General features: G+C 36.0%; 1 protein-coding gene across 7 annotated transcripts in view; it reads right to left on the bottom strand.

The window, feature by feature from the left end:
• Positions 1-26,816, bottom strand: part of LOC106162945 (FMRFamide receptor) — a 125,154-nt gene that overhangs the window by 82,975 nt on the left and 15,363 nt on the right. For 6 of the 7 annotated variants that reach the window (XR_015330819.1, XM_086994194.1, XM_086994195.1 and 3 more), the window contains one exon: positions 4,659-4,785. The exons of the other annotated variant lie outside the window; for it this stretch is intronic. The gene's annotated coding sequence lies outside the window, so the exon portion shown is untranslated. The remainder of the gene's footprint in view (positions 1-4,658; positions 4,786-26,816) is intronic. 7 annotated transcript variants of the gene reach the window in all.

Here is a 26,816-nt window from a genome sequence, read left to right as displayed (position 1 = left end):
AACACAAAATACATGTACATGTTTTTGTACAAAAGCCATGGACTGACCAACAGACAGTAAAATTATTTAGCACCAACAAAGCGATACCTAGCACTAACATTCATCCGCGCTGGTAGTGCTGGTTAATCTTATGGATTAAGTGGTCAATATGGTGTTAGTGCAACAAGATCTGTAGGTAGTGTTGGTAAATGCCTTATCCATTTACAAGGCCTGATATCTTTCATATATGCATATATCTCATTTGTCTATGGCTCTATTCCCATAGATTTTAGATCGATCTATCCCCGCGGGGAGTCTCACTAGATTACTTTCAGATTATCCAACTTAAATGTCCGCCCCGCCTACTACAAGCTGTAAGGGGGTAATTAACTTTCGTGTCCGCCTGGCTGACAGCTATTTAGCGTGAACCCCCAGGGAGTTAGGTCGATCTAATCTATGGAAATGGGTCCTGCCATCTTTCGTTTGTGAAAAATCACATACCTATCACATAAATCAGTCAACTAGGAGATTGTTGATACGAGGTTCAAGCAAAACCATTCAGAGTAAAGAATGAGCCAAAGAAAACTAGAATTAGCAAACCAGAAATTTAACAGATGCAGGCACCAATTATAGCCTGTCTTTACATAGGGATCTCTCTCTCTCTCTCTCCCCTCCCTCCCTCCCTCTCTCTCTTTCTCTCTCTCTCTCTTTTTGTGTGTGAAACCTTGTACTGTTGAGACACAGTTCAACCAAAACCACCCCGAGTCAAGAATGAGCCAAAGAATACTCTAATTAGCAAACCAGAAATTTAACAGATGCAAGAACCCACTCCCTATACAGAGTGATCTCTCTCTCTCTGTGTGTGTGTGTGTGTGTGTGTGTGTGTGTGTGTGTGTGTGTGTGTGTGTGTGTGTGTGTGTGTGTGTGTGTGTGTGTGTGTGTGTGTGTGTGTGTGTGTGTGTGTGTTTGTTAAACCTTTCAACAATGGCTTGTCGACTGCATGACCAGGCTGTTTATCGCACATTTAAGCCCAGATACCGTTTCACTTTGAGACTAGTCTGAACATGTCATATCTCTGAAATTTACAGTGAAATCAGAAATAGACGACCCCGAAGCAAATGGAAGATATCTGTATATGGGACCATTCCCACAGATATTTGGATCTATCTATGTCCCTGGGGAGTCTGACTAAATTGCTATCTACTTAACCAGCTTAAATGTCTGTCATGCCTAGTAAAGCTGTTAGGGGGTAATTATCTTTACCCCCTAGCTGATTTGGTAGGCGTGACAGACAATTCAGCCAGCTCAGTTGATAGCAATTTAGTGAGACTCCCTAGGGAGTTAGACCGATCCAGATGGAACGATCTGGGCATGGGAGCCCAGTCTGTTACCCCATTCACACTAGCACTTTTAACTGCGGTCAAGGCCTGACCTCAGTCCTATCGCGGTTAACTTTTCTAATGTGAATGGACAACGTAGCCCTGACCGCGGTCGAAATAAACCTAGATCGGGAGGTGGGTATAATGGGAGTAAACTCATGACCGTGGTCAAGACCGGATGTCTACATATGAAGTGCACGCGCACAAGTGTATCGTCATTTGAGCTCCCGCCATGTTGCGCAGTAAGAGCGCAAGCTTGACAGGAAGTATGCGTGCTGAGATTCTACCGCTACTGATCGCTGTCGGTGTCAGTTTGAATGCGGTTTGGATGCGGTTTGGTTGACTGCGGTTTAATCGGTTTATTTTCAACCGCAGTTAATGTTCTAATGTGAATTGGCATGGCCTATATGTCAGTATTAATGACAAAAAATATGGAACATGATATACCTTAATTATCTGCCATAACACATAGGCAGGTTAGCCTTGAAATACAAATAACAAAAAAAGAAACATTACAAAATATTGACACAAGTTCCAACCACACTTTAAAACACTGATCTATATCAGGCCTGGCTAGATTCGAATCATGTGATTTGCAAAAAGTTTGAAAACAATTGAATCATTGAGGAAGACTTCATTATTTGTGCATGTGTAAAACAAATAAATAATTATTTCTTAGATTACAGCTAGCTTAAATGTTCCCTTGAAAGATTGTTTACCAAGACAGTATTTAAATTCTCAAACATCTCTTTAAAAATATAAATTGTCTTTAGATCACCTTGTTAACTTTTGTGTACCTTTTGTATGTATCTATATATGATTGCAAAAAAAAAAATCTATGCTAAATTAACTACATCATTACATTCACTGAATAAAATGATGATTCTCTTTTTCAATAAAATATTGCCGTATTCTGTCTATGCTTGTATTGAATATATATATATAGACTTATCGAAGCCACAAATATGAATGGAGTCATTTACTGCTCAATGAAATATCGTCATCATCATTATTATCATTATTTCTCCATTACCGTAACTGACCTATTTAATGAGACCAATTCATGAGACTGGTACATTCATTCCATCCCATCGGGTCATAGGAAATGTTCATTAATTCCAGCACATTCAAATCCATGGGGAGAGGGCCAACTGCGCGGTAGATGTATTATTATAGTAGTTTATCTTTAATTATCTTTTTATGGCAATCAAAATTAATTACGTCCCACAAGAATATCATCAGAATAGCTGAGTACGTTCTTTTAGCCCACCTCAAACTCCAACTCAGCAGAGACTCACTGAATGCTAGCAGATTTACATTGTTTCCAACATGACCGTATGATAAACTGCTTTTCTATACTCTATTCAACGCCAAAATGAGCTGTGTTAAAGGGATAATAACTCTTCGTTTCGGCCAAAAAATGAATTTTCCTGGAGTAAACAACAATTCTCCCACACTTACCAATGGTTAATAAATCCATTTTTACATTCAAAGTTAGTCCATGTTTTTTTTCTAAAAAGTTTGGTTTTTTGTTAAAATCTTATAAGAGATTTTAACAGAGTATAGCCATCAATGGAGGTCACGTGGTCTAAACACAAGCTCAGATATCAGAATAATAGCTATAAATGGTGTTTTTGTGGTAAAATAGAATATATTATATTTCTATGAGTTATTCACAATGTTTTTATTATGAAATATAGATCTCATACGAAGAGTTATTATCCCTTTAATCTATTTATCAGACTGCTTTCAGCCAGAGTTCCTGTAGTAGAATCCAGAATTCCTGTAGTACATAGAATGAAAGTTCCATTGGGAATGGGCCCTAAAAGACTTGAAATTGTCACCCGTAAAATCATTAGCAGGTTTTTCATGAATAACAGGTGTGATTGCACAAACGCTGTGATATATGGTGAAGTGTCCTGGTATGAAATGCTAGCCTTACTCTTTATTACAGAAGTAGACACAGATTATGTGTTCAGACAGGGACAATTTTAGACCGAAAATTGAGAAAAAATTGAGAAGTCCTTTTTTAAATAAACAAAGAAGTACGGCCACATTGAACTTAAAATTCAGCAAAAGTAATTATGTAAAGCACAATTAACGTGGCCCAAACATTCAAGGTAAATCTTACAGGGTATAAGTTAGACCAAAATTTAGAAAACCAGGCAGATAAAGCAATCAAAATTTATCTTTGTCATAACTGGAGGTCCATGACAAACCATCTCATACACAGACTCTAAGGGTGCATTCCCAGAGATTTAGATTGATCCAGAGATTAAGATTTAGATCGACCTAACTCCCTGGGGGTGCACGCTAAATTGCAGTCAGCTGTGCATGCACCATAGTTAATTACCCCCTTACTGCTTTTAGTGGGCGGGACAGATGCTTAAGCCGGCTAAGCTGACAGTAATCTAGTGAGAGTCCCCACAGGCCTGGGATAGATCGATCTAAAATCTATGGGAATGGGGTCTAAAATGTTGACCTCAGAGTAAAGTATTGTAATTCATAGTAAGTATCATTATAAAGTACCAGTTGCATGTGTGTTATTTTCATCCCAAGGGCCCCTTTGTCTGAATACACAAGTATGCAGAGAGAGAGAGAGAGAGAGAGAGAGAGAGAGAGAAAAGAGAGTGAGAGAAATCCAGTGTCTCCGACAAACTTAAATGTAACCCATAATTAATTAATGCCAGGTTAAGCAATTTTACCCGCTTGACGACTCCATTAAGGAGTACCAGTGTTGCTATCCAAATGAGGATACATCACCTAGGCAGGCCAGTGTATCAAATACACATTTAATCTGCCCCATCCAACGGGTTCTGAACAAAATTCTGAATGCCCCTTTTTGTTTTGCCAAAAATTGAGTTTTAACCACAATAACATTTTTTCCAGCAGAAGTACAGTATGCAGTACTACTTGTATCTTTGACAAATGATAATGTCTTAAATACTATCAGAATGTTCAAATGTCTGAGCAACAAAAGGCACAACAATGGTTGATATGTAATGGCACTGCTGTTTCTATAATTCAATTACTAGTAATTATTATTAGACAATTAGTTTTTTTGCAAAATTAAATCACAATGATGGCAAAATGGTACAGATTTCTATACAGAAGTAAATATTTAAACTATAAAGGCATATAATTTGCATGCTAGTCTGTAGAGCATGCATGACCAACATGTAATATGTAAAAAAAAAACTCTCTCATATTCAAACCTCTGAGTCACTAAAAACATTCATTAAACATAAAACTTTTAATGCAGCAATTTTTTTCAAACAGAAAATCCTTGACTTCACATACCTGTTATCATAAGAGCTCCTTCTTCTGGTAGAAACAGATATCAAAACTCTCCTTAAAGACAAAATTCCTCTCAATCCTGTGCAGATGATTGGTTCACTAGAGTCTCTCTAAAGTCTCGTTCAGTCCCCTGAAATATTATACAACAAGATCAAACTTAAGCTTCACCGTTTCTGTTGCCGTATGTTCAACACTTGTCTCTGCCTCTCTCTCTTGCTTAACACTGAGCTTTAACTCTGGTGTCTTAACCAACATGGTAGTGCAGGGTGAAAGAAAAATCTATGCACCTACAATATCCTACTATCTTGGTAGATATAGGAGCTTAATCATCTGGAAAGATAATAAAATACAAGGTGGACAAAAAGTCTGTACTTTTATCATCACGCAGTTTCTGAAAGCAAGTAGACTTATGGGGTGAACTGAAATCTTTCATTTATCATGAAGTGCCTTGACAACTGATAAAGGGTAGACAAAAAGTATGTACATACATCACAACATTATGTTAGGATTCCCATAGACAACATCGGTCTACATAGATTGATCCAATTCTGGGGGGACTCTTGCTGAGTGCAATCAGCTTAAATGAATGACATGCCTCTGCCTAGCATGAAACAGAACACAAAAAAGCTGGTAATTATTTAAGTATGTTGGAAACAAGAAGAGGCATGCCATTCATTTAGGCTGATTGCACTCAGCAAGAGTCCCCACAGAGTTGGATCTATTTACGTAGACCAATGGTGTCTATGAAAACGGGGTCTTAATCATTGCCCTGATTTCACTATGATCTGAACTGCCACCTGTGTCCTGTAGTTATCTAGTTCAAGGGTTAAGGCCATCATAAAACAGTCAATACCAATACCAGATACAGGGTGGTCAGAAAATGTTACCCCTTTTCTTTAATTACCATAGGGAGGCTATTATAAAGATGATCAATATCATTTGGTATCGTGGATACGAATAACAGCTTCAATGACATACACAAAAAGAAAGCAGTAAATTTTGGTAATCACTGTGTCTTTGTTTTCATGAAATCATCCTTGATCCTTTTTATGAAATATTATGTTTATAAAGAACCCGGGGGATGAAGTAAATATTAGAAACACACTGCAGTCTTGTACATCTTTAAATACTTGGATGCAAATGTAAATGTAAAAATAATTGATTCAAAATCAATTGATCACATAATAAGACAGATAAGACAGAAAAAGGGGGGGGGGGTAAATATGTCAGCCCCCCCCCCCTTCCCCCCTCTCCTGAACCAAAACAAATCCTTCTATAAAGTTGGTGGATCCTCACAATAAGGGGGGCCCTACCCACCCTGCCGCTGAGTTTAATTTCCTTATAATTTGACATAAGTCTCAGAGAACAAACACGAGTACAAAACAAGCTCTCATAAGCACACGGGCAACTGGCTTTACTTCATTTTTTTTTCATTTTCTATTACATAATCACTGCATTCAAAATTAAAAGAAAAAAGTTGAGGAAAGGGGTGAATTAATGCTATTATTGTTACGCACACATTTAAATATGAAAAACACATCCCAAAAGGCCACAATTGTTTTTCATAAACTACCTTGGATAATCAGTGTGAAATCAAAGTATTAATTTAATTGAATCAAGGAGGAGCACCACACTTAGTAATGAATCTATACTGTATAGAATGTCTTCTGTTTAATTCAACATCTAACTTGAAATCTTTCTCAGGTGCAGGATACACGTGTAAGTTAAAACAAATGCCAGCACAAAGCAATTTTCAACAAATGATTGTGTAGTCTGGCAAAAGAAGCTTTAAAATGTTCCATGGAATTGTGATAAAATGACTGCATTTACCAAGGATGTCCAGAAAAAATACTGGTATAACCCAAACATAATTTTTGTATAATAAAATGTTGTCCCTGTGAAAATTATATATATATATCTGACAGTGCACTATTTTTATTTCATCCATGTATTTTATGAAATCTTAAGTTAACCATAAAATTTATTCAACATAATTTTATTCAGTCACTTAAATTTCTTCTTTCAGTCATCTTTTTAATGTCCTTTAAAAATTTGATCATTTTCAAACATGTTGTTCTGAAATATGGCTGCATGGTAGCCAGACAAAGTTAATTTTGGGAAAAGTTAAAATTTCCAGGAAAAACAGAATTTTTGCAAAAATTTGACAACCTGATGCACAGGTTCTTATCGTTTTTTGCCTTTTTTTTTTGATTCAGTATCACAAACTGTGCTAAAATGACTCGATCTTTACAATGGAGAAAAACCATCAATTGTGAGGTTACACAAAATTGTAATCATTAATTAAAATATATTTATACGTAGCATGAAAAAGAAAGTGTTCAATGCTTGTGTGCTGCCGGCAATCACCTATGGTTCAGAGACCTGGGCACTGAATGCCTCCATGGAACACAAGCTTCAAGTAGCTCAGAGAAAGATGGAAAGAATTATGTTGAACATCAATCCAAGAGAGCGGAAAACGAATGTATGGTTACGTGAACAGACCAAAGTTAAGGACGTACTGCTCACAGTTAAAGAAATGAAATGGAGGTGGGCAGGACATGTCAAAAGAATGAAGGACAATAGGTGGACAATCAGGCTTACAGAATGGACCCCAAGGTATGGACAAAGAAAAAGAGGAAGGCCGGTCAAACGATGGAGGGATGAATTAGATGACTACTGGAAGTCTTGGAAGAAGAAACCTTGGCCAAACTGGAAATCTGAGGCTCAGGATAGGAAACAATGGAAAAAGCATGCTGAGGCCTTTGTCCAACAGTGGAACACTATAGGCTCTAAATGATGATGATGATGATGATGATACGTAGCATTTGTGGTGTTGTATAGAACAAAATTATAAGGTAGCCTGCTTTTTAATTTTGTAGCTATCACTTAATTATAGGAATTTTTCTAATTTTTTAGAATTTGTGACTTACAAAAAAACATTATCTGTAAAATTCACAATTTCTCTCATTAAAAAGATCCAGTCATTACCGTACATCATTCCACTTCCCCACGCAACCTATCTTCTTTACCAGTGCCAATCCTACCACTCAGAAGGAGTTAGTGCAAGGAATTATTTACCCCAGGGAGCCTAACAAAATTCCCCGCAGAATTGCATGTCGATATCTGCCGTTTCCTAATGCAGAGAGATAAACCTATTAACTTTACACATACTAGTACGATTCCACTGGTGAAATTGGTGTCAGTCTATCGGATTTCCCCCCCTTGGACCTTCTCCGTCACAAACAGCACGACCCAAATCAAAATTGTTATGGATCTCAAAATTTTCCCTAATCTGTTTACCTAACTATCAACATTGCATTATTTTTTTAAAACAAAATCTACATGAAAATAAACAGATGTGCATTACTGGTTTTAAAATGCTATCTAATCTATCTACATTATGGATTCACATAATACATTATTGTGTTATGTAATTATTGTGTCACAGCCATTATAAATTATGCTCAAGACTGATTCCAATAGGGTTAAAAATGATGCAAGCTAGACAGCTTTTCAATCTTAAGTACAGTAGCCCGGCCTAGCCTTGTATAAACTGTATTTTTGGGTGAATACATACGGTATATGTTAAGGTTCTATAGATCAAAATTGGATTCTCCCATGTTAAACTGATTTACTTGACTGATCACATGGTCTGGCATAACTGTGTAGTGATTACTTTTAAGGCTCATTCCCAATGTAACTATCACTCTACATAGATTGATCCAACTCTGCGGAGACTCTCACTGAATACAATCAGATTAATGAATTAATACGCCTCCTCTTGCTTTCACAAGGTACTTGTATAATCACCAGCTTTTCTGTATTCTTCTCACCAAGGAGGAGGAGTGTTAATCTCTCAATCTGATTACATTCAGCAGGAGTCACCAGGGTGGTGGATCAATCCAAAAGTTTCATTGGAAATGAACTCTACAACTTATGAAACCCCCAAGTACAGGAAGGTTAACGATATTGCCGGCTATCGTGTGAAGGAGTTCCGCTACCTCACACACTTAATTCTCAAAATTCATTATCTGGTACATGTACCCTTCGGCCCTTTACACGTTACAGATATCATGCCTAACGGTTTGACTGGTACATTGTACTAACTTGTAATATCATCATGGGTGCTATTCCCTTTCATAAAAACCCAAGGTACTAATCAAAATTAATCATGTTAATTTGGAGTGTCGAGCATAGGGGAGTATCTGACTATGATTTTGAGCTTTCTTATTGCATGCCTTATTACTTTATAAAAAATTATAATTTATCCTCTACATTAACTTTTGAACACAAAACATATGAATATGTTGTTTATCGTGTCATTTATGATAGAATGCCACCTAAAAAAGGAACAGACAACCAAATCAAAAAAAAAAAAAAAAAAAACATGCAAAAATTATCTGTTAAGCAACATCTCAGAATACTGCTGGGAAATTAAAAAGGAGACAAGTTAATAAATTAACTGATCATCAAAATGGAGTACAGTATATCTATAAATCTGGTAAAACCTGTTCCAAATCAATAATTGTCTAAAAAAAAATTCACACTATAAACAGCTCTCCAATGTTCATTCTTTTAACAGGCAAGCAATAATTTTGAGCATCGTCACTTTATTGTCAAATAATTTTCCATCACACTGTAACAGAATGCAAGCGTCCATTTCAAGTGAAATAATTTTGATTTACTTGGCTCCTCACTGTTATATTGGACTGTCAAATAGTTTTTAATGACACTGTATATTCAATTACAGCTACCATGTCTCTGTTAATGTCCTATGGATGTTCTTTATACTCATTTATATGGATGGTTGTAATGGATTCTGGTTTGGCCTCAAAAGAAAAAAAGGCGACAAATTAATTTCCCAGTCTGTAGATACTAAGTGTGCCATTAAAGGCAATAGAAGTAAGTATCTGCTTAATCCAAATGGCATTATTTTCATATATTCAGCACATTTTGGGATCTCTGTCACAACTAACGCAATCTGCACATTTCAAGCACAACATAGAATGTGTTCTGTCTCACCTAACACATTCTGGTCAGCAGTCTGCCAAAACATCAATGAAACATGACTTTATGGTGCAATGCTTCATAAACACTACCTGTAGAAAATTTAAACTATCCAATTTGCACCTGTCAATTTATAACACACAGACCGAAATTTTTGTGTTAAAGTTTGGATCAACTTTAGGCTTGAAGTCCTTTAATGAAACCGTTCCACATGCTGCTTATATTACCATACATAAAAGCACAAATACTTACAAAAAATGTAGTCAATGACGGCATTACCTCCATTTATCTCCATACGTTGTATATGTATCAGCGAGCAATGTCGGTGTCAGAAACAACAGAACTGCCGTCTCAGTTCCAAAATCAAAAAGGTTGCTTTATTCAATTTCAATCAGATATTTATTACAAATTGCTAGTCAAAATAACATTTTTTCGCGTATCTCTTTTACTTTCCACTGAGAAACTCTGGAAGATAACTTTCACACACTGTACTGAGTTCTTTAATATACCACCGGGTATAAAATTACTTCTAAGGGCTCTAACGCAAACGTGAAGTTCCAAGGTTCGGTACACGATTCCCGACTTGAGTTATGCTCAGAGAGAATAGCAACGCAACACCACTGTTTCGTTACAAAATCACAAACTGAATTTTATTTGGCTTCGTAGCCTTCTTTATACTTAAAACCGGCGTGCCAGACCTTTAATGTTTACGAGTTTAAAGATAAGAAGAGCGTTTAAAGATAAGAGTGATTACTGCGATAGGGTAGAGGGAAAGAGCGTCTAAAGATAAGAGTAATTATACTATAAACTAATTGAGCCGCGTGCACATGCCCGCGACTCTGATCAAAGGAAATTTAAAATATACTGGTCTGAACACGCCACTTCACGTTTGCGTTAGAGCCCTTAGAAGTAATTTTATACCCGGTGGTATATTAAAGAACTCAGTACAACACACCTAATGAATGCCAACACTTCTGTTACTTTTGACTTCATTCGAGTACATGTGAATAAAAAAATACTTCCACAGTCCTCAGCTTTGCACCCAAATAAACCTTATCACATATGTACTAGTATGTAATAATAGTATCATCTCTGGAGATCAAACACGTCTCTCTCCGCAATCATCCCCATGTGATTTGCGCTAGTTTGATTGCATGTACTACAGTAGTGTCATACCTGGGCTTGGCAGCAATTAAGGTTCCCAAATACCATTGACTAATTGCTTAACAAATGATGAAAAAAAAAAAAAAGACTAAGTACCACAGACAAAATATGAGAAGATTGCTTTTTCATGTTAGGGTGAGTTCCCCTGCGAAAATTTGTCTTATTTAACGTTCACTTACGGTTCTCAATCTATTCTAGAACATTTAGTGTATTTTTTTTTTACAGATTTAATGTTGTTCTGTAATGAATGTAACAGTCTGAGAACTGTATTTGGGAAGTCCTTCAGAATGTCCTAGAACAGATAAAGAACATTCTTCATTAAAAGAGAAAAACATTATGTTCTAGGGCAGAATTGAGAACCGTGAGTGTTAAAATGAGACAAATTTTTGCAGGAGTTGGAAGCACCGACTGGCCTAGCCCACCAACGCGCTACATGTACTAGCATCACACAATGTGACCACAGGAATCAAAGCAACTCGTAAACAACTCCATAAACAGGAGTACTGACATTAACTACAAGGGGAGAGCAATGACTTGGATACGGTTCATATGTGACTGAGGTAGAACTGCTACCTGAAGATCTGTTTGAAATGTATGCTTTGGTGGAATTAGTTTCTTGCTTGGCACATATTAACATGACGTTTACGTTCCCAAGCAAAAGCTCTTAATTTGATTTTGCAATAACTGAAGTGTTCCGTTTAAGTACTCATAAACAGGGTTTTTAGATATCTCTATTCTATTTTATTCTATCCACTAACTTATTTTATTTTTTCTTAATTAATTATTTTATTTATTTATTTAATCAATTTTGAAGTGTTCCGTTTTTAAACTTAAAAGTACTTTTATAGGAGGTTTAAAGAATGTTCTTTGCTGTTTTGAATATTCTAATATATACATATATCAGTAATTTTTTTTAAAGTTAGGTTCCTTTTTTCCTCTATTTTCCCTGTGGTCGTGTGTATCTTGTGAACTAACACATGTTAACAAGGCAGTTATGCTCATTTTACACTGACATGAATATCTTATGTTGGTGTGGATTTCACACGCTGGCGTGAAATTTTTATTGTAAATTTTTTATGTTGGAACAATCTTTGTCACAGCCTTAATGACCTGTAATGACCATGAGATAGCCATTACCATAAAGTTACAAAACTAGTCCATTTTGTCACTGAATATATGCTTGTACTGTTCTTGCAATGTTCTGGGATAAATGAAATGTAGATGTATTTTTAATAAGTTTCAGAATTAATATAACTTCATTAAATTGTTGATAAGATTGGGAAGTTGTTCTGAAGGTCACAGTTAGTAGTTATTTTGTGTTTGAAAACAGTTTTATTTTTGGAAATGATTTAAAATTTGAATTAGGCAAATTAAGGACAGGAGGATTCTCTTTTGAATCAACATATTCAAGTCATATTTTTCAGCTTTAAGTTACAGATTAAAAAAAAAAATTCTAAATCTCATACACAAAAGTGCTTACTTTTTTATTTAAACTTTTCAATATGGGTGATAATCACCATCATTTGTCATTAGATGCAAATGATATTCATTTTTTTTTTCAAAAGCATAATTTTTTATCATTTACTTTTATTTCACCCAGTCAACATATCAGTTTTTAAAAACACTGTTTATTAATTAGGCTACACTAAGTAAATTAAAGGGATAACAACTCTTGTTATGAGATGCATATTTCACAATAAATACATTGTAAACAACTCATAGACACATAACATATTCTATTTTATCACAAAAATATCAGTAATAGCAATTATTCTGAAATCTTTGCTTGTCATCAGACCATGTGCCCTCTGGTCCACAGATGACTATACTCTGTAATAATCTCTTAAGAGATTATTTTAAAAAAGAACTTTCTAGAAAAAAAGGGACTAACTTTGAATGTCGAAATGGATTCATCAACAAATGGTTAGTAGGGGAAAATTGTTGTTTATCCAAGGAAAATTCATTTTTTGGCCAAAAAGAACAGTTGTTATCCTTTTAATTATCGAAAAAAATAAAAGCTCAGGCCTCATTAAACATCACAAACAATTTTCCTCCACCCCCCATCACTGTAAATCTATCTCAAGATCAAAGCCGACATGATATACTGGCAAAGACGCGACTCAGAGGCAATTACTGAGGCATTATCCACGGTCAGTCCCATAACTGTCTCACTTAGATTAAATACGTATAGTTTATCAGCTGCTGCTGACCGCTATCATGGGGCTACGGGTCGGAGAAGATCTCCGGACAAGTGGACATTAGTCTGTTGTTATGGGCATGTTGGTGATGTTGTTTTTGCTAAAAACTTCACCATAAGTCACTCTGGTCTGGAGATCCTGTAATTTCTTGTAAGGATGTTCCTTTTTCTGAAAACGTTGACCCACTGTTGACCGACTAGAGAGTTGGTGTAAAGCTTAGATCACATTTTAGTTCACAGCAGACCTTTTTCAGCCTAAAGGGTGGATCTTTCTAATTCCTCCTCTCTCAAATCTCTCCCCCCCCTCCCCACCCACCCGCCATAGCTCAATTATTTCATAAACATCACTAACAGTTATTATCTTTAAAAATCAAAGTCAAATCAACAAAACAAAAAAAAATGACAACAATTAAAATCATACGTAAGTACAATTGCCTAATCGCCATCCTATATGTTGTTTTACTGAAAACCCATTTTCAACATCACATTCTATAACTCAGTAATAAGATTTATACTCTTCACATTTCAGAGTCAAACTTAACCAAAAAAAATAATTAAGATCAAAAAGTGATAATCACATAAGAATTATCCTAAACAGACATCAAAGATGAATCCAACTAAAAAAAAATACAAAATCATAATTTAGAAACTACATCATTATCCTTTGATCCCATGTTTTTTCCACTTTTTCAGCTTCAAATTGCTGTAATACATGGAAGTAATGGACCAGTAAGTACAGCACTTAGGAGGATATTACACCATCTTTGACATCCTCTCATAATAAATCTTTCTTTTCCATCGGAGAGTTCAGACGGGTTTGTAACAGTTAACCTATAGTTGACAGAAATTTGTTAGGTGGCCCAAAATATGGCTAGTGACTATCTTGCCTCTATTACACCAAAGAAGTCTTGACAAAAGCTAGTCAAAACCTTTTTGACCAAAAGAAATTAGTCTTATTTGACCGAAAAAAAATCAGTAATTGTCTTTTTATTTGAATATTACTGAGCCCATTTTTTTTGGCTAGAATTCTGGACAAATTAAGAATTCTGTTTCAGTGGACTGTTCTACACATTAGAATGAATGTGAACATAAAAAATTATAACAAACCTCTGATCTAAAGATCTATTCAGATCTATCAGTGCACTGATACATTTAAGGCTGATTTTCAGTCTGAAATAGTTCCTGCAGGAACAAAGCTGATAATTATTTCAAAGGAGGTCCCAGTACCTTTTATCTCCTGTGTTCATCTTCCGGATTCACATGGCTGCTTATAAAACACATAGATCACTTAAAATTGCTCTGAAAACGGATACATCATTTTAAAAGTTGCACACTGAGCAAAACAGCTTGCAACTGAAACTGAAGACCTCTTAAACTGCATGGTTTTAAGTTTAGTGATAAATTTTAATCTTTGATATTTTCTTAATATTTTATTGCTAACTTATTTATCATCTATTTTATCTTTAGGCATTTTTTTATGCAGCCTTGTGAACATTTTTGCCAGACATAAGATTCTAGATACGTATTATAATAACTGTTATTATTACAATTATTATTATTATTATTATTATTATTATTACAATGAAAAATCAGTCAATTTTAAACAATGGTTAAGGTTTTATACTGAGACAAGCAAAAGGAAAATCTCAGTAGGTAAGTCTGGATTAAAAAAAAACAAACAAACAAAAAAAAAAAAAAAAAAAAAGAAAGAAAGAAAAAACCATTGGGATGCAGCCAATGTGTGAAAATTAAATTAATTGAAAAACTTTGTATCAGTCTTATGTCCTGAGGACAAAGGTTTTGTTTTCAGACTAAATCATGTTGGCTCTAAGTAGACACTCAACTATCACCGAAGACGCACCTAACAGACATTAGTGTCAGCAATACGACATATGCCTCATCATCCAACTGTCAACGAAAACATTTCCCACTAATTGAAACATTTGTATCTTTTTGGCACTAGCATAAGATGCTAATTATCCAGGAATGGTTGCATCATGTCGAGTTGATCAATTACAGAAGTCGCATTTTGAGCTTTTTTTTATCTGCTAAAGAGTTTAATGAATAAATGCACTACCTGACGATATCAAAGGCTTGGGTATGTTGAAATGTGTATATAGCAATTATTCAAACATTTCCCAAGCATCACATATCTTGTCAGTGGCAGATTTTTTTTATTTCTGAAAAAATTTCACACTAATGGTCTAGCTGAATCATAGTTCTAAACTGTGCCAAATGGAATTGTTCACCCTCTAAAATACCGAAAGCGGGAGAAGGGGTGGCTTCGCAATTGCGCCGCCCCACCCTTCACATAATCCTGGATCCACCCCTGTCTATATACTACACTATTCTACCATTCTCGATTCTTTAACTACTCAAAATAACACAGTTTTTGACAAGAAAACAGTCAATTTACAAAACTTTCAAATGGTATATTTTTCGTGATTGTTAAAAAGAAGTTTAAAATGTTTCTTTTTTCCCTTTTTAGTGCTGTGGATATGATGAAAGGATCCAATACTACAAAATATATATATATATATATATCAAATCTGAAATGGCCACCATACATACTTGACATTATTACAATCAAACTCATGATGATTTTACAATTTACCGGTATAGCTATGTCGCAATGGTACATTTAAATGCTGGCATTATTTCAATCTACTGGTACTTCATTGACACGTCACTCATCGTGTGTCAATAAACTGTTACATAAAGTGACAGGTATGGTAATATTGTGTCACTGTTGTCTGAACACCCTGAATTTCAAGCAGCATCTGCCATTTCCAGAACCCAGGCTATCAGTATATTGACAACATATCTGAGTTTTCAGCAAGTCCATGTCCAGGGGGGAGATGGGGGAGGTGTGTGCAAGATTCATTTGTCACCCTTCTGGAGAGAAAAAGTCCCCTGTGCCATTTCTAGTGCCAAGGATGAGTATGCTGGCAACAGATCTGAGTTTCCAGCTAATCCATAGGTGGAGTGGGCATTCATGTCATCTCTGCCAAGATAATCCGGAGTCTCCCGGATACAGAACGAATCTCCAGGATGACGGTAGGGGTAACCATATCTCCAAGATAAAAGGGACTTTGAAAATTTGCATCACTGTCAGATAACTTCCTGTCTCAAATACTTAAATCTCGGGTTGAGAGAGGGTATGTGGTATCAGCCATATTTAGTCTACTTATCAGTAAGATCGCATTCACAACGAGTTGAGCCAGGCTTTACAAATCCTGGCTTTACAAATCCACGCCTCCCCACACGTCGTCCCTGCGGGGGTACAGTCATTAAATCTCGGCTCCATTGGGACGACACATGGGGAGGCCTGTGAGAGGCAGAGAGACTATTAAAAGATTAGGCGGTTTTTCTTTCATGTACGTCTGCCATATTTAGTCCCCAGGATTTGTAAAGCCCGGCTCATCTGTTCTGAATGTGCTCAACATTCTTTAGAATTCTTGCTCCGTATTCTACTGTGTTAATCTTTCATACTGTAATCATGCCTCTTCTCATAATTTTGGGGGCCTTAAATAATTGAACAATTTTCATAAATGCTCACGTAATCAAAACTAACAATTACATCATGCAGCAGGTTGATTTTCTGTACCTTGTCTGAATAATTTAGCACATTTTATATAAAAATTTCAAAACAAGAATTGTTACACTTGGTTTGCCTACAAGTTCCACCGAAGTAACCAGTATTTAAATTGGCAGTATTCAAAAGCATAGATCTACTGCATATCATTTTATCAACAATAGAACAATAGCTTTAACAATAATGGAATCTGTCTTAAATACTAAACAATTAGAATATGCACAAACGTGTAGAGCTGGTATTTCTCAGTAAATAAAGCTTTCAAAAGAACTGAAAATGTGGTGGTTTAAGTCTGACTCAGCTGATCTGTAGGACAAAAGTATATTCAACCTATCAATATCTATATACCTGTCTCTGCTCATTAATTATACTAAATTTTATAGCAATTACTGATTATTATTATTATTATTTCTATTTTTTCTATATATTATTCATAATGATTTATTATTATTTTTAATACCAAAAAGCACAGAATCAGCTATTCTATTGCTCCATTTTCTTACAGACATGCTGAAACTGTCGGTCCGATCGGTCATGACCGGCAAAATTTGTCTGGACCGTTAAAATATTGTACTTTGTCGGTCCAAAGGACCGACAAGAGTTTTAAGAGCCGCCATTTTGAATTAACAGTTAGTGTTCGATGTGCTTCAGAAATAAAATTATATAAAATCCACATCATTTTTTCTTCCATTTACTAATCTAGTGACACGTAAAAATGACCACATTTCGGTCACTTACAAAGTACGCTAGCCAATCGTATTATCCCTCTCTCAAACGAATGGGGAATCCCCCTGCTCTCGATAATTACGCGCCCCGTCATTGGTACATTGGCCGCGACACACAGACAGCTATCACGAGGGCGGTCCACGCTGCCAAGCACATGTAAACATGCAGGAAAAAATGTTTACTGCTTAACTTGGACGCCTGACTCCTTTCTCAAGAACAATTATTCATATAGGAACCAAGGATAATGACGCCTGACCTTCGAAGGTACGTATACATCGTTATTCGTTCTTTTAGGAAGAAAAAAGCGTTGATAGTAGCCTACATGGAAATGAGGTCACCCGATTCACTCAGTAAAAACGATTTCAGAATTATAGGACTGAATATTATGCGTAATCAATGGTGATTGTAACGATATTTAACTAATGGGTACTTTCGTTTGCATTCAGCTAATACGCGGCAGTACCTTCCGCATTGCGACGTTTTACGTAAAAAAAAGTTTGACAGTTCGGTCGCTTCCTCGAACCTACCGAAAAAAAACTCGATCCGTGGTGTATGAACATAATGGTTCACAGATTTTAAATATCCCGTAAGCATAAACGCGATACCTGTTACCAGTACCAGTTACAGTTTTCATATTATCAGTATGTAGGCCTACATTTTTATTATTTTAGATTATGATATCGTCGAGTCCTGACCAGGAAGCCGTTCGTTTCCATGCAGATGAGACAGATACAGTGAAGTGGCTAGCATGTTTCATGCATTGGCACTCCCATTCGGACTACAATCTTTACTGTTTGTGTAGCATCAAAATTTGCAAATTATTCTCAAGGAAAGGAGAAATCACCCTGGGAGAAATTGACCAAGAGCAAATTTTGCTACTGTTGAACAGTGGAAATGAGTTTTTTTCATTTAATTTTTTTATCAAATTCATTTCAATTTGAAACAATATTAATTTTTTTGAGAAATTGATCATGATAAAATTTATAATTAACCTTAATTTATGACAGGGATGTGAAATATATGATGAATTTCTTTAAGCCGTACGTGCACTATTGAATTAAAGGACAAAGGCCTAAGTGTGAAATTCAAGGACTTTCAAAGGAAGAAACAAAATCAAGCTCTTCTTAAGGCCTGTATGAACCCTGGAACTTGTGAAATGAGTACAACAATAAAGCAGTGCTTCACAAGTGTGTGTTTTTGTTTTTTTTTTAATTTACAACATGTCCAAATTATTTAATAGTATTACTGAATATGTATTTACAAGAGTTACTTCTGTGTACTACTATGCAAACAAAACGTTTCCATTATTGAATGGACATTTTCGGTCCGGCAAAAGTCCATTCGGTCCGGCAAAGTTTTCATCACTGCCGGTCCGAATGTCCGGCAGTTCTGAAAAGTTTTCAGCATGTCTGTTCTTAGGGCACACCCATCATACTAGCTAGATTGATCTAACTCTGTGGGAGATTCCAAGTGCAATCACTGTAATTGGCTTAAATGTTTGACACGCCTCCTCGAGTTGCTAGGGGGTAATTAACTAATTAAATAGCTAACCAGGGAGGCGGGTCAGACAATTCAGCTGATTTTATTGAATGCAATTTAACGAGAATCCCCCGCAAATTAGGATAAAATCAGCTGGTGTGACATTTGAATCTGAATGTGGCCTTACAATCTGTAAGTTTTCCTAAAATGGCTGCTTGAAGAACACAATAAAAGCTGTAAACTTCAGAAATACAGGGAAAATCCCCTCTTCTCCAAGGAAGGTTTTTTGGTAATTAACCCAATAAAAATATAAACCCTTTGTTTGTACACCACGGCGCCAGTAGGAGTTCCAGAGTGCACAGAGAGTCTTTTGTTCTTTCAATTCAAAATCAAAATATCAAGAAAAAAACTTGAGCAAAAACCTGCAATTCCTAACCCAAGAAGAAAATGTTTTTTTTTCTATAAATGTTGCATTAGTAAATTTCCTGCCACTGACACAAATCTCTGCCTCCTGCCAGTGCTAAATGCAAAGGGAAAAAAGAACCCAAGACATTATTTCAAATCAACACCCAATGTCTTCCAGCCTTGGGTAAACACAGAACATGGGCGGTAAAGCTGAGGAGCATTTTCCCTTATTACTTCGTTGTATTGTATACTAATGGCTCTCGTTTCCATTACGTCACTGAAGTGATAAAATAATTGAAATACGGACGATCAGTGCCAAATTTTACAAAAAAAGCAGGCATAAATACACTGGGAATAAAACATTGCGTTCTCAGAGTTTTTTCTTCTGTTCCTTATTCTATTTTCACTTATAAATAACAATGAAAAAATCCTTATAATAATCACATTTTCATGCTGTGCAACTGTGCATAATTTATTTACGTTTTTTAAGCTTTATTGAGGCACTTGTACTTGCAAGCCAAAAGATATCTTCATCTGCAGTCATATATATATATCCTGTGGACACACGAGTTTGGCTGGAAAAAGTCCAATCTAAATCAAACTCTGATCTAGATTTTATGCCATTTCTCAAACTGGCTTGATCTACTTAAGGGATTTAAAAGTCCAATTGTTCAAAAAAAGATCCCCCCCCTTCTTTCTGAAATATCTAATGCAACATGGAAGCCTATGCACAACACACCCCTTTTTTATTTTCAACAGCAGTTCTAAGTTAACCTGTAAAGATAATCACCAGGGCAGTATAAAATGATATCAAAAATGATTTTTCATAATTATCCACTTAAATAATACATGACATTCCCCGATAATTGCTTTGAACCAAGACTCAGCAACATGCAAATTTATATTGGCCGCATTCACAACCAAAGTTGATCTTTGGACCAACAGATCTGCGGATCAATTGAAAGCTTACAGGCCAGGTAATCTCTACCAGGAATCTATTCAGTGTCCATCAGGGAATTATGGGGCAAGCTTTCAAGTGGGTCAGCCATATTTGATCCTTGGATCTGTTAGTCCGCGGACCAACTTGTTTTGAATATGTGTTCATTGAATAATGCTCGGAGATAAACCTGACAAACTTGATATGTACGTACCTGGACAAAATGAAATAATTTTCCCTAGCTGAAATGAAAATCAGTATTTTTCATCTACATACAGTTTGAAGCACCGTCCTGTAGTATTATCAAAGGTAGTCATGTATTCTTCACAAGATTTTCATACAAACATTTAATACAACCTGTTTTTTCCTGCTCTTGAAACATTGCTTGTTCCGCACTGCACTGGGATCCGATGTTTTGCCCAATTTCTATTTAAATAACTTCGTTTTTAAAATAACTGTGATTCATTTAGACTGAAATAAGTCTTCGTGACATTTCAAAAGGAAATGATGACATCAGGTCCCTCAGGTCATTTTGAGGGGCTTCATCATTTTTAAGGTCTGATTTGGCAAAGATACCCCAGGTCAAAGCTTTACAGGATTTTTACTCATAAAAATATGACATTTTCAACCTTGTATTGTTTCCCTTTACTGCCAGTGTGGTGTATAAAAGTTATGGTGCAAAGATTCAATTAACGTTCTTTGGCACCTCTTAGAAGTATACTGAACTAGCTTGCTGAAAATCTGCCTAAAGTTATTCTGCCATGCATATAACACTGTAATGAATTTGTAAAATTTATGTCTGATGAAACACATAGTAGTATAGGGATTTTTTATTGATATATAACTTGATGGATTATCTTGGTGAGTTTTCATAAGAATAGCCATTCAAATCTGACTGGACAAATGGCCGATTTCCATCATGTATTCCGAGGCATAAACTGATGTCAACTCTGTATCTTTAACCACCTCTCGTTATAATATTACGTACAATATTCATGGAAAAATCTGCTGAAAATTCCTTTGTCCTTACCAGTGAAATGTGCCGTTCGTCAAAAGGCCAAAATTTCCACAATAAATGTCAATGAAGCATTGTAAAGTAATGATGGCTCACTGATTTGAAAAGGATGGTTGAATAATTATGCTTCTCTATTAAGCAGCAGGAACGACAATATTAAAACTGGCTCTATTGTTATTAACAAAAGTATAGGACCTCCCGCAATGGGAATAGATAGTGGAATGCGTATAGAATACAAGTGATTACGTACAGCCAACAATGTAGTGAAGCAATGCATGAAATAATTAACATATATTTTCAGTTGGGTAAAAATGTGATTTTCTGGTCCCAGTCAAGAATATTATTCACCTAAAATTTTTTGATCACAGGCTAATATATTATTGGCAAACCAAACAGCTATTCCAACCAAAATTAAACCTTGCATACGTACACAAAAAATCTGAGAGAGAGAGAGAGAGAGAGAGAAACAAAAACACAGAGAAAGAGAGAATGTATTACCAAGATCTTGATACATAATACGTTCCTAGCATCAACCACCCCTTAGGTAATTGATAAACCAATAATATACACACCTACCTCCCCCCCTCCCCGTTATCCCCTATGGTCTCCCTCACCTCCGCCACACACCTGTGTTCAGGCGAGATAACAAAGCTTTATCATTTTACATTTAAAACAAAAGAAACTTCTTCAATCTACACCACAGATATGGACCAATAACACTACAGCCATTCATCATCGCAGCCACAACATGGCATTCAAGCTCAGATGACAATGGCACCTTGAGGGAGTAGCGGCGACCGTGGCCGTTATCGTTTAATTACTTCTCCAGTTCATCTTTACGATAGGGAGGATTTACTGAATACCAATGATGACAGCCCCATCCTTCACGTTAAAGAATTGTTTACAACAGAAGTGAAGAAAAAACTCAATAAGTGTGTGGATCAGTGGCTACTGTACATATGTTGGCAGGCACAAGTCTATACTGAAACTGTGTGTGTGTGTGTGTGTGTGTGTGTGTGTGTGTGTGTGTGTGTGTAAGTCTGTGTGTGTACACAGAAGTACAAGCATATATATGCTTGTGGATGCACACACACACACACACACACATACATCTGTACAAATACGCAAACATGTGCATGCACATACCATATGTGCATCTTTTTCTGATAAGGGATTGGAAAATCTGTGTGCATGTGCATGTGTCCCTTAAAAATCAAAGTTTGACATATTCTGAAAAAGTCCCACCCGGAGTTCACTGATCCACAGCACATCTCCATCACAGAAATTTAGCAGACATACATCAAGATTGCAATCATGACTTTTTTTTTATTTCATTACAAAAAAAACTTTCAGAAAATCATAGAATAAATATGCTCAAATCCAACTTCAATCCTTGATTTCATTTAAACATTGCACAAGAGTTACAAAGCCACGTCAAAAACTTCTGCCCTGACTCAGTGTCTACACAGACTTATTATTCCAGCTTACGAAGTGTACTCAGACATATCAAGACTGCTATGCTTTGCGACTTTCGTCTCTGCTGAATTAAATGTTGTTTAGAATTGTAAATGACGGCATCGCTGTCACCCTAAATTGGCCATCACTTTTCATCTGCACCTTAAATCCAGGGTAATTGCTCCCAAGTATTTAGTCAATGTAAGACAGGGAAATCAGTCAGCAGCTTGGTTATACATGGGGAAATCATGATGCCAAAAAGAGGAATTTTATTCAGTTCTTAATTTCCCCAAAAAAATCTTTGTGTTCAGATTATACAGGTTTTTGTCCAGATTATACAGATTTTTTCCCAGAGGGAGTTCGAGTGAATCACAAGCTTGGAGAGTTAACCAATGTTAGGATATTTCGAATAAATTATTTAATTTTTTTATAAAGTGAAATTAAAATTTTAAAAATTCTGTAAAGATATCAAGGAGATTTGGTAAACAACTAATGCCATTGTAAATTCTATTTAAAAATGTAATCAAAATGCAACATTTGTACAAACTTTCAAAATATACGTCTGGGCTTCCAAGTTTGCGTTATTGATATCCAAATCCCAGATGTCAAAGGGATTAAGTCTTTTATACTTAAAAGTCACAATAAGAATTCACTGCCTCTTTAAAGATATTTGATATTAGGTTTTGTTTGTCAAATTAATTCTTACATAACTGTCTAATTATTTATGCAAATCAAACAGGACATGTAATTTCCTGGATGCATATTAACGTTGGAGACGTGTCGAGACAGTAATAGTCAATATCAGAAAAAAAAATGTAAAATATTCAGATATTTTGACTGAAGTAAAGGTATATAATGAATAGTGTTAAATTAAGATGAAAAATATTATTTTAAAATAAGAAATCAAACAATCTGAGTTAAAGAGAGAGAGAGACAGATTGAGAAAGAAACTAAACAATCTGAGTAAAGAAAAACAGAGAGAGAGAGAGAGAGAGAGAGAGAGAGAGAGAGAGAGAGAGAGAGCTGACTCACAGAACTGATACCAAAGCTTGATCAATCACATATCAAAGTATCAAACCTTAATCACCTCTGTCACTGACACCCACCAAAGTACCATCATCTCATCTAAAAGACGTCCAAATCAATTAATCACTCCTCTCCCTGAGGGAGCGTCACGGCCAATTTGGACTCTCCCTAACTGGACAATTAGATTAAGGTCTATTAAGCATTTAATCATGGACTGTATCGGATCAACACAGAGAAGGATTGTGAGAGATATTGGATAAAGTGGGTTACGGCAGGTTTAGACGGCATGGCATTATGCTATGACGGGTTCAAGTCAGGTACCTCTGTGGTTAGGGGTAGAAAAGAGGGGGGTAAACTCCCCAGGGAGTTGAGAATGATCATAGATTAAAGGGAGGTTGAGGAAGCAACAAAGTTGGAAATGGATTAAATTGTTTCATGGGTAGCAGAGCTATGCTGGTTCTATATTTCTACAAATGTTATACTGACAACCTAACTCTATGGAGCAAAGTATATTTGGTGACAATATGGTATTCTGTTACACACACACACACACACACACACAAACACACACACACACACACACACACACACACGATCATGTGCACATATGCATGCATGCATGCACCTTCATATATGCTAAAAAAGACACACATGAACTTAAACAAACACACTCACCTGCACAAATGCACACACACAAACATGCACACGTGTATACACATGCAAGTGCACGAACATAAATGCATATGTACATAATAGTAATGGTACACATAAATGATTTTGTTTACAGATTCTCCTTAATGTAAACTGACAAAACACACTCACACAAACCATTATTTTGTTTATTTTAAACTAGTAAAAAGTCACAAAATATAATCAAATATATTTCCTTAGCCCCATCAAATTATCTGTCACTCTGAGCATTGAACTAAATTACATTGGAGCAGTATTAGCCTATAGTAACATGCTAGCGTACAATTTTTAATCAAAAACAATCTTTCAACAACTCTCTGATTAGCACAAATCTGCTTCCCCTGACAAAGTACAAATGCATTCATTCTTTAAGAAAATGATTTCCCCCACTTCGCGAACACGATTAATGAGAATTTTGTATTTTATAACGAGAGTCCCTCACGCACACTTTCGATCATAAATCCTGCACTTCCTTCTTTAGTATGATGGATCATTTGTGCCTCGTTTAAAGGAAATTATAACCGTGCTCAGACAGAAATGATATCAGACCGGATATCAGTCTCAATTGTGTCATCAGTCACTCAGATAAAGGCGAGGTCATGGGCTTTCTCTGTGATCTGACAGCGCAGTGTCACTGTGACCTATCCCTCGGTCTGGAATTATCTTTGTCTGACCTGACCTGACCAAACCCTATGTAAACTACACCTAGCATGGGGAAAAATGAGATATTATTATTATTATTATTATTATTATTACTTTGTTCATTTGCTCATTTACTAGCCTCTGTTTCTGCTATATGTATTCCAGTGAATTCTCATACCCCAATAAACCAGTAAGCTCTATTTTTTTATTCTTTTCTTTTTCTTTTTTTTTCTTTATTTATTTATTATTTTTTTTTTTTTTTTGGGGGGGGGAGGGGGGCAGCAGAGGGGGGAGGGACAGCAGACTGACAGATTTAAATAACTTCACTGGTATAATTACCATATCTGCTCACACTGGTAGCTGAGCATACATTCACTATAGTGATATATGCTTCTGTATGGCAATCTTAATTAATAAAGACACCCTTTTCTATACTGCATTATGAACAGCAAAGAGGAGCTATACTTATCTCTACGGAATATTTTTCTTTAGTATTTGTCTTATATTTATTATGATAGCACAAAGAAGAAAAAAATCTAATCTATTTTCAAATTTTCTCCCCATCAATCTATGTTATGTTCAATATGACGGTTTTACAGCGTAACTAAAACATGGAACACGAGCTTCATTTATGACTGGTCGGGAAATTAAATTAACCAATAGCATCAAATCCTGACGAGAATTTTATTGTTTTTCTGGTGTGTATGTATGCTGATGGATAATAAAGAACTCTATGAAAAATCCCCATGTGTACTGAAGGTAAAGTTGGTGACAGGGCAGTAATGAGTATTTTATGATCTCAGGGTCTCTGTGTTGACAGAATTTTTCATGTGACATCTGCCCAGCTATAAGACAATTCTAACAAAGAGTTCAGTCAGCTAGGGAATGTTGTAACTCTACCATACCAGCAGTCACAAAAATTACTGAAAACTATGAAGATGATCCTAATATAATACATATACCTTTTATTTCAGAGGTATTTTTTGGTGAAATGCAAGTACTTCCTTTCGGTATGGGTGTCAAAAAAAAAAACAAAAACAAAAAACAATGCCACCGCAAGTAATATATATGCCTTCAACAGCTGTCTCACTGATGCTAGAGGTCTTCTGGCATATATCCCTTGGGGTGGCAGTACATTATCTCCCACATAACTGGTGACTTTACGTCTAATATGCACTAAATTCTGTAGTAACAGTTCTTAAACTGGAGGCCTTTTTCTCTATTTCAGTCATTCCTGTCTGCACTCTGTATAAGGATATATATCCCTTTCAGCCACAGAGTTTAGTTCAGACAAGGCAAGAAATGACAGAAACATTCCACTGTCTCTTTCTAATCTAACACAAGTTTGGTCGATTTTCGGTCTTAAATAGTCCTTGAGTAAATGCAGCTAAAATTTAAATCTAATTACATAAAGTGTCTCGGCAGTGGTAACATGAAACCTAGGATGTCTTCCAATACTAAAAGGTAAATGAACTGTAATGGGTTCCAACTTCCAAACCAATTCCGGTGACCATCTAATCCTTTAATTGTAGATCAAGTAACTTCCAAGGTAGCACCTTATCCTGGCTATTTTCCCTACCTACCCCCCTCCCTCCCAAAAAAAAAAAAAGATATAAAGAAAAGAAAAGTTTCGTGAGCAACGTGAGACAAAGCCAAGCAATTTTCCATCCCTGTGACTTGCATGAAATGGTTAAACTGACTCCATTTTCTGCTTTCCATATGCCATGCAAAAGAGACAAATTAGTTGACCTACGTTTAAACCCCCCTCCCCCCCCTCCCCCCCCCCCCCCCCCCCCCCCCGCTACCCCATCCCGTAGCAAAAT

This window comes from Lingula anatina, chromosome 8 (assembly GCF_051362555.1).
Source record: "Lingula anatina isolate TDL-2025a chromosome 8, LinAna3.0, whole genome shotgun sequence".
Taxonomy (NCBI): domain Eukaryota; kingdom Metazoa; phylum Brachiopoda; class Lingulata; order Lingulida; family Lingulidae; genus Lingula; species Lingula anatina.
This window is presented reverse-complemented; position numbering and strand designations above follow the sequence as displayed.